This window comes from Trichosurus vulpecula, chromosome 9 (genome assembly GCF_011100635.1).
Source record: "Trichosurus vulpecula isolate mTriVul1 chromosome 9, mTriVul1.pri, whole genome shotgun sequence".
In the NCBI taxonomy this organism is placed as follows: Eukaryota; Metazoa; Chordata; class Mammalia; order Diprotodontia; family Phalangeridae; genus Trichosurus; species Trichosurus vulpecula.
This window is the reverse complement of record NC_050581.1, coordinates 79,633,826-79,643,215: the sequence shown is the minus strand read 5'-3', so window position 1 is coordinate 79,643,215 and position 9,390 is coordinate 79,633,826. Positions and strand designations below refer to the sequence as shown.

The window sequence follows — 9,390 nt, the reverse complement described above, 5'->3', positions numbered from 1 at the left end:
AATTCCTCTCTCCTTCCCTCCCTCCCTTTTTTCCTCTCATTCCCTTTCCTGCCCTTCCTTTCTCTCTCGGTCTCTCTCTCCCCTCCCCCACTTAGCCATCCCTCTTCCCCAATCCAGGAGTAAAAACCAATGGATCTAGATATTGCAAGTTAGGTTGACACAATGACCCATTGTTCCCAACCTGGCCAGTCAAATAGTGTAGGGAGAGGCTCTGCTGGGGAAGGCCACACCTACGTGGAGTCAGCAGCTTTCTGCTTTACCTTCTCTTTGTCACACTCATTCACCTCTGACATTGTTACTCCTACCTGCAAATTGTCACGTACCTAGCTTGGGAAGGAACTGAGATGCAAGGGCCTGTGTTGGTAAGCAAAATGGGCCCTTAGCACTCAGTTCAACTAAGTGCCCTTGGAAGAATTTGGCCTTTGTTTCCTTGATTAGATTTGGGTGTCCTTGGTGCCTCTTTGCTTCAGGGGAGGGCCTAGTTTACACATGAGTTTGAGTGACATGTCTGGGACAGCAGAGGCTTTTAGACCACATGGGCTTAGCGACAATCGTGGGTGAGTCGCATGTGTGATATTTGAGAAACCAGTTATTGCTAACTACCAGAAGACCCCTGCCCCACAGCCCCTGACAAAACCCCCAGTTTGCATAAGAATGAACTAAGACCTTGCCATTTGGCATTTAGCAAATGTCCCTGGGGCTCCATGGCTGCTTCAAGGAATGTCAATAGATAAGATTATCCCACCAAAGATAACCTGTCAGGGTCTTTGATCCTGTTTCCCCTGGACCTTGTGACCTGGCCCATAAGTTTCAAAAGATAATTAACCACTGCACCTTGGTTTTTTTGTATAAATGTGTCCCCTTGAGCCCTGAGAGGGGCCATTCTGATTTGGGTTGCTTGTGCCCCCCGGATGGTCACCGGCTAATAAATTCCCCAATTAAAACTTATACTCTGTGACGTGTCTTGCTTGCTGTTGGTACAACACATGTATGACTCACCCCTGACCCTGAAAAAGATATAAAACCAGGGGTTGGCTTTCTCTTCTTTGGAGCTCTTACCCACAGCAGTGGTGGCGCAAGTGACTCTGGGTCAGCCCTTGTTCTGAGCTCCCAGGGTGAACCTAGATGTTGGTAACTGAGAATTGTATTGGGTCTGTCTGTTGATGTTTGTAATTTGTTTGTATTTTGCTCTGAAGTTCAGGGTGCTGGTCTTTTCCCCTGAACTAAGTGAATGATATTTGTATGCTGAATTAAAGTAAGCTTGTCAACCCCTTAACATTGCTTTCCTTAGTTAAGCAGATCAAAAGAACCTGTGCTTTTGCAGCATGCTGGTAGCATTCTTGTTGTTGGGCTTGTGTTGGTCTTTCACCCCCACAACAACTGCTAGCCAGATTGTTGAAACAAATGGCATAGTTGTGGTCAGGATCTGCCTTTTGAAAGGAAAGCATGGAGTTTTGGGGTACTGGGGTGGCTGAATGTTTCCCAGTTTTTGGATTGGTCTTTGTACTTGAAGTGGCTATGGTTCTATGGAGCCCCAGGAGCCACAAAGGCCAGAAGGAAAAAAAGGTGGTGGAAGTGCTGGGCATAGTTTCCCAGGGGCCCAGAGTAGGAGATAATCCCTTCTTCCGAGGGCTTAAGCTGATAAGCCTGGCCCTGGAGGACTGTGCTGCATATTTGGCAGGAGGGGCTGGTGAGGAGAAAGAAGAAGCAGACAGAGGCTGCCAAAATATTGATCCAGACAGAGCAGAAGACTGCCTGCATGGGAACTTTGGAAAGCTGAAAGCGTTGAGCTGCCTTGGAGCTGACTTTGGTGAGAGGATCGAAATGGTGGAGAATCACTTACATTCCAGCAGAAGCCAGGTGAGGCCAGCTGGAGTTGGAACCCAGGAGCTTGGAGTTCAGCCCTGGGGCAAGATGGAAACTTTGCAGCAAGACACTGAGTGTGCTTTTTCCCTGCCTTCCCCAGCCAGAGCAGAGAACTTTGAGGTGAGCAAAAAGGTGGATAATCACCTACATCTCAATCGAGATTCCTGCAGAAGCCAGGAGAGGCCAGCCAGAGCTAGACAACCAGGATCCCAGGGGCTTGGAATTCAGCCCTGGGGCAAGGCTGAAACTTTGCAGCAAGGGGCTAAGTGTGCCTTTCTGCTGCCTCCCCCTTGGGCTGCTTGGGACCCAGGAGGGAGGTATGGATTTGTTTTTGTTAGGGTGGGGGAAAGTGCCTTGCACTCCCAGGGCCTCCACCCTGTTGGCTTTATTGCCCAGCAGACCCTCAGGACTTGGAACCGGGGACTGGAACATAATGGAGAGAACAGACCCCAACAGAACTTTGTTTGGATTTTGGGTGCCAAGAGGAAGCCTGCAACTGCAGTTTGGGGAGAAGGAGATATCCCCAAGAGAACTCTATTTGTTTGTTTGCTTTAGGACTTTACTAACTAAAATCACCCCCAAATGCAGGAGTATGGAGCAGGGTACCTCGGGAGAAATCCGTTCCTTTCACCATCTCAAGCAAATTTTATTAAGCAATAATTTGTGAGGGTCATTGTCTTGGGTAGACACAGAGTGTAAGTCTAAGGTTGTGACTACGTAATACCCAAACTACTAGTCTGATTGGGAAAAAGAATCAGATCGTTGGTACCACATAGATGAGAGTGGTTGAGCTAAGTTTTTGCTTTTTAACTCTGTCTTTAGTCAATCAATCAGCTAGTCAATCAACAGATGTGTATTAAGGGCCCACTAGATTATTATTGTTGTTCATCCTTCATTCTCAAAGAGGACTGATGAAATCACGATATCGTGACTTGCTCGAGAATTGGATTTAAGTGAGGCAGAGTTGCACAAAGTCATCAGCCTTATTCTCTCCTCTAGAGTTTCTCAAAGTCCAGTGGCAAGACAAAAGTTAAGACACTGGTGATGGCCCAGGATGCAGTGGATGACCTTTGCCTTTCTAAATTAAGGTCTTTCCCAGGCCTCAGTTTGTCTGAGACAACACCCATATGATGATGAAGGGCTAGATAAGAATTGAGATGACCTAATTTACTATCAGAAAAATATCAATCTGGGAGGGAAAGACCCTCAAAGTTCCTGGCCAGAACAGAAAAAACTGTTATTTACACTCATGCTAAGGTACTGTGCTAAATGAAGGTACTAATACAGAGGAGAAACAGTCTCCATTCTACTCGGGGAGAAGGTAGGGTAGGATATGAGAGGTTCGCTGATAATACAAAATGTACACAAAATAAATCTCCCCAGAATGGGGGCTAGGAGGTTATAACTGGGTGACTCAAGAAAAGACCTCTTAAAGGAAGTGGCATTTGAGCTAATTTCTGAAGAGACCTAGGGGTTCTAAGAAGCATGGGTGAAGAGGAAAGCATTCCAGGCATGGAGGAAAGAAACCCTGTGAAGATGCAAGAAGGTGGGCAATGGAATATCCTGTATAAGGAACATTAAGTAGGCTGTCACAGCTGGAAAACATTGCTTGATGGGAAGTAGTGTGTCATAAGCCTGGAAAGACAAATTAGACAAAGAATTGGAGACAAGGTGGGTGCCCATCAATTGGGCAACAGCTGAATGAACTGTGGCACATGAATGCAATGGAATAATATTGTTGAGAGAAGCTTGCTTGGGAAGGGATACCTATAAGAACTGATACAGGATGAAATGAGTACATTTAGAATCATTTACACCATGAGTACAACAACAGAAAGGAAAACAACTTTGAAAGACTTTAGAACTTTGATGAAAGCAATGGCCAGTCATGACTACTGAAGACCAAGGAGGAAGGATGCCTGCTACTTCATGGCAGAAGAGTGATGGACTAATCCAGGGGCGGGGAACCTGCATATGTGGCCTTCTAGGTCCTCAGGTGCTGCCTTTTGACTGAGTCCAACTTTTACAGAACAAATCCTTTTATTAAGGGGATTGGTTCTGTGAAGTTTGGATTCAGTCAAAGGGCCACACTTGAGGACCTAGAGGGCCACATGTGATCTTGAGGCTGCAGGTTCCTCACCTCTGGACTAGACACACAGAGCAAGCTATATATTTTCATACTTGGCCAACGTATTGATTTGTTTTGCTTGACTATGCTTATTTGTTATAAGAGAGGGAGGGTGTGTGTGTGTGTGTTTATGGGGTCTGGGTGGGGAAGAGAAGAAGGTATGTGAGAAGGTAGTGTTAGAGATGCCAAATTTTTTAAAAAAGAATATCAGTAAAACATTTTTTAAAATAGAAGAAAAAATTCAAAAAGCGACAATAATAACAGCAATTTTGTTACTACTATGTTAAATTTAATACACATTTTGAAAAACAAATTATAACGAATGTTCTTGGTTGTATACAGTTTTGCTTTGTGTTCTTTATATATTGAAATGTTCTCATTTGTTGATGATTATTAAGTTAATAATAAAGAAGAAAATTAAAAACGAAAGCTAAAAATGCTCTAAATCACTATTGATCAGAGAAATGCATATTAAAACAACTCTGAGGTACCACCTCACACTCATCAGACTGGCTAATATGACAAAAAAGGAAAATGAGAAATGTTGGAAAACTAGGACACTAATGCACTATTGGTAGAGTTGTGAACAGATCCAAGCATTTGGGAGAGCTATTTAGAATTATGCCCAAAGGGTTATAAAACTATGCACACCCTTTGATCCAGCAATATTGCTAGCTCTGTATCCCAAAGAGACTAAACAAACGTGTGTGTGTGTGTGTGTGTGGTGGGGGGGAAGAATCTATTGTACAAAATGTTTATAGCAGCTCTTTTTATGGTGGCTAATAATTGGAAATTGAGGGGATGCCCATCAACTGGGGGAATGGCCGAACAAGTTGTGGTATGTGATTGTGATGGAATATTACTGTACTGTAAGAAATGACAAACAAGATGCTTTCAGAAAAACCTGGAAAAACTTACATGAACTGATGCAGAGTGAAGTGAGCAGAATCAGGAGAACGTGGTACATAGTAACAGCAACATTATACAACGAACAAATGTGAATGACTTAGCCATTCTCAGAAACACAATGATCCAAGATAATCCCAAAGGACTCATGATGAAAAATGCTATCCACCTTCAGAGAAAGAACTGATGACATCTGAATACAGACTGAAACATACTATTTTCAATTTCTTTCTTCTCCTTTCTTTCCTTCCATTTTTCCTTCCTTCTCTCTCTCTTTCTTTTCTGAGTTTTCTCTCACAAAATGACTAATATTTAAATGCTTTACATAATTGCACATGCATAACTTAAATCAGATTGTTAACCAACTCAAGAAAGGGGAGGGAGGTGAGAGATAGAATTTGGAATGCAAAACAAAACAAAAAGAAGGAATGCTAAAATTGTTTTTACATGTAATTGGGAAAAAATAAAATAAGGGCTTTAAATGCCCAAACAGAAGAGTTTTATTTTATAAAGATAGGGGAGTGATGTGTTCAAAACTGTGCATTGGAAATATCACTTTGGCAAAGGTAGAGAGAGAGCATGAATTAGAGAGTGGAGACTGGATGCAAAGAGACCAATTAGAAGTCTTTTGCAGTAGTCCAAAGACGAGATGAAAGTCCTAAGGTATCATAGGCACATAGGTGTAGAGCTGGGAAGGGCCTTGGAAGTTGCCTACTTTAGCTCTTTCATTTAGGAGATGAGTGAGGCCTAAAGAGGACAAGGGTCTTCTCCAAGGTTTCACAGGTAGGAAGTAGCTAAACCAAGATTTGAACCCAGGTCTGTTGTGACAATTAGGCTAGCAGCTGCTGTGGGGGTGAAAGACCAACACAAGCCCAAAAACAAGGATGCTGCCAGCACAGGTTCTTTGATCTGCTTTACTAAGGAAAGTAGTGTTAGAGGGTTAACAATCCTACTTTAATCCAACATATACATATATCATTCACTTAGTTCAGGGGAAAAAGCCAGCAGCCTGAACTTCAGAGCAAATACAAACAGATTATAAACACATATTATAAACAGACCAAATACAATTCATAGTTACCAAGAAGCCATCAACATCTGAGTTCAGGAGCCGGGGAGCTCATAACAACAGTGGGCCCAGAGTCACTCACCACTCCTCCTGTGGCTCAGAGCCCCAGGCAAATAGCTCTGTTCTCTCTTTTTATACATTCTTTAGCCATCATCAAAGTGACCAGAACTTAGGCTCCTATTATTGGCTCTGGTCTTAGCAACTTCCCTCAGGACCCTGAGGGCTTCATGCGGCTTCATGCTCACATAGGCTTAGCACCCAGTAGATAGGGGTTTGGGCCTGGGGCTTTGCACCTAGTAAGGCTCAATCAAAGACACTTAATTAATTTATCATTTTAAAATAGTAAAAAAGTCCCAACTTGGTTGATATTACAAGGTCCAAATCCCTTTCACCATGATGGAGGGAGAAAGGGATGGATGTTGAGAGATAGTGTAGAGGTAGAATCAGCAGGATTCAGCAACTGATTGGATATGAACGCTAAGAGAAAGCATTTTTTGGCTGCAAACCTAGGTGACTAAAGAACAGTGGTGCGTTTAGTAGAAATAAGGTAGTTACAAAGGTGGATGGCTTAGGGGGAGGATGAGGAGTTAAGTTTTGGATGTGTTCAGCTGGAAATGCCTGTGAGTTATCCAGGTAGAGATAGCCAGCAGGTAGTTTTGAAAGAGGACTGAAGCTCAGGAGACAAGAGAGCTAGATATGTCGATCTGGCAGTCATCTGTACAGAGTGGGTGGCTGAACTCCTGGGAGGTAACACGGTCACCAAGAGAGTAGGGAGAGAGTAGTTTCAGTCGAATGATGGCAATGGAACCTAGATTTCAAGGGCCTATGAAATGAACAAGAAGGGGTTGAGAGGTGAGAAAGTGGAGGCACTTTGTGAAGATAGCTTTTTTTTTTCCCCAGGAGTTTGACCGGGAAAGGGAAGAGATGGGATAACTTAAGGGGATAATAGACTCATGAAAAGGATTTTTTGTGTTTGTTTTTTAAGGATGGGAGAGATCTGGCATGCTTATAGGCAGTAGAGAATGAGCCAGTGGAAGGAAAGATTAAATATTAGGGAGACAGCATAACTGAAGTGGCAAGCTCCTGAAGGAGAAGGGAGAGGATGGGCTCCAGGCTACAAGGAGGGGATGGTCTTGGCAAGGAGAAAGAATTCTTCTTCCTCCCAGATTTGGGCAAAAGAGGTAAACTCTGAGAAGGGCACTCAGGGCCTCCACTTATTCTCACTCACTCCTATTTTTTTTTCTTCAAGTGAGTCAGTTGTTTATTCTCATTGTTAATGTATTACTAAGGGTTGCATATACATGAAGGAACAAGGAAGAGGTTCAAATAAACAGGAGGCATGATCCCCTATTTCTTCTACTCTTTCTTGTCATAGTCCCACTTGGCGGAGAACCGCTGGATGAGACCAACCTTCATGTCCAGTATTTTCTGGATCTGAATGGGCACTCAGTCTTCAGAAAAGGTGTGTGGGACAGGACCATAAAAACAGCGCTTCTCCCAGGTGACAATTAAAGTGCTAAAGCCAGTGTAGTTGCAACAACAGGCTTTGATTCATTTGAGGATTGGTTCATTTTAGCAAAGGTCTCATCGAATTGAATTTGATATGATAGAATTGGACTCTTTCTTCAGAAGACAATTTATTCCATGGTTGCTTTTCCTTCTCTTTTCCTTCTCTTCTGGTGGGAAGGAAGGTTCCTGACATGGGCCACATAGGCGGGGGATAATCACGATGATCCACATAACTTGGAAGACTATAATCCTCAGTCTTCACAACACATGTGACCGAACACATGCAGAGGTGGGAATAGCTCGCCTGCTAACAATGCCAAATACCCTGGTAGCCAACATATGCCTCTCACTATTGTTTTTCATGCCGTGGCAGCCTGAGACCAGAAGGGCCTCACTCACTTCTACACCCTCTGTAGTCTGGCTTTTGACCTCATTATTCAATCACAACTGCTCTCTCCCAAGTTACCAGTGATCTCTTAATTGCCAAATCTAATGGCCTTTTCTCGTTCCTCATCCTTCACCTTCTCAGCAGCCTCTGATGCTGCCAATCACTCTCTTCCCTTGGACATTCTCTCTGTTTTCATGACACTACTGTCCTGCTTCTTCTCTTACCCATATGACTGTTTGTTCCTTCTGTCTACTCTGCCGGATCTGCATCTAGGTCATTCTTTTTAACTATAGGTGTCTCCCTAAGTTCTATCATGGACCTTATTCTCTTTTCCCTTTATACTATTTCACATGATCTCATCAGCTTTCATGGGTTCAGTTATCATCTCTATGTAGATGTTTCTCAAATCTATTTATCCAGTCCTAACTTCTCTTCTTATCTCCAGTCCAATTGCCTCTTGGACATCTCAAACTGGATGTCCCCGTAGACACTTCCAACTCAGTATATGCAAAATAGTACTCATTATCTCCGCCCCTGCCTTCTCCTTTTTGGAATTTATTGTCAAGGGCACCACTATCCCTCCAGTCACCCAGGCTTGCAGCCTTGTGATGTTATCTCCATCTTCTTTCTTGCAGCCACCCCACATATCCAGTCTGTTCCCAAATCTTATCTCTGCCTTCCTTCACAACATCTTCTGCATATATCACCTTATCTCCTCTCACACCTGCCACTGCTCTGCCTGGTCATCACCTCATACCTGGATTACTGAAAAAGTCTTCTGGTTGGTTTCCTTACCTCAAGTCTTTCTCCACTACAATTTGTCCTCTACTTAGGTGCCAAAGTAATCTTTCTAAAGATCAGTCACACCTAAATAATAAACTCCAGTGGCTCCTTATTACTTAAGGAATCAAATATAAAGTCCTGTTTGGCTTTTAAAGGTCTTCATGACCTGGCCTCTTCCTACCTTTCCCAGTCTTCTTACACTCTGTTCCCTTTCATGTACCTACAATTCAGCAATGCTGGCTTTCTTGCTGTTTCTTGTACACAATATTCTATCTCCTGACTATGTGTCTTTTCATTGGCGTTCCCCCATGTCTGTAACACTCTTCATCACCTCCACTTCCTGGCTTCCCTGAAGACTCAATTCAAATCCCACCTGCAGGAGGTCTATCCCAGGCACTCCAAAAATGAATGCCTTTCCTCTGAGATCACTTTCCATTTATAAGGCATTTATCTTGTATATAAAATTCTTTGGAATCGAATGTGAGCTCCTTGAGGGCACTGACTGTACTTTTGCCTCAGGACAGTTCCTGGCACATAGTAAGTACATAATAAAGCCTTGCTGATGGTGATGAATGGGGGTTGATGGTGAAGGGACTTGAAATATAGGATTGGGGAGGAGAGGGAGTTCATAATAGTTGGCTTCAATTTCTTGGGTCAAGTATGAGGCAAAATCTGCTGAAAGTAAGGGAGAGGTGCAGTTTGAGTGACTTGAAGACAATTAGCTTACAACAGGTGCAATGG

The 9,390-nt window shown here is 43.3% G+C and overlaps 1 pseudogene; it reads right to left on the bottom strand.

Moving 5' to 3' along the window:
* Positions 1-7,316: 7,316 nt before the first annotated feature.
* Positions 7,317-7,817, bottom strand: LOC118830802 (annotated as a pseudogene).
* Between the last annotated feature and the right edge of the window lie 1,573 nt (positions 7,818-9,390).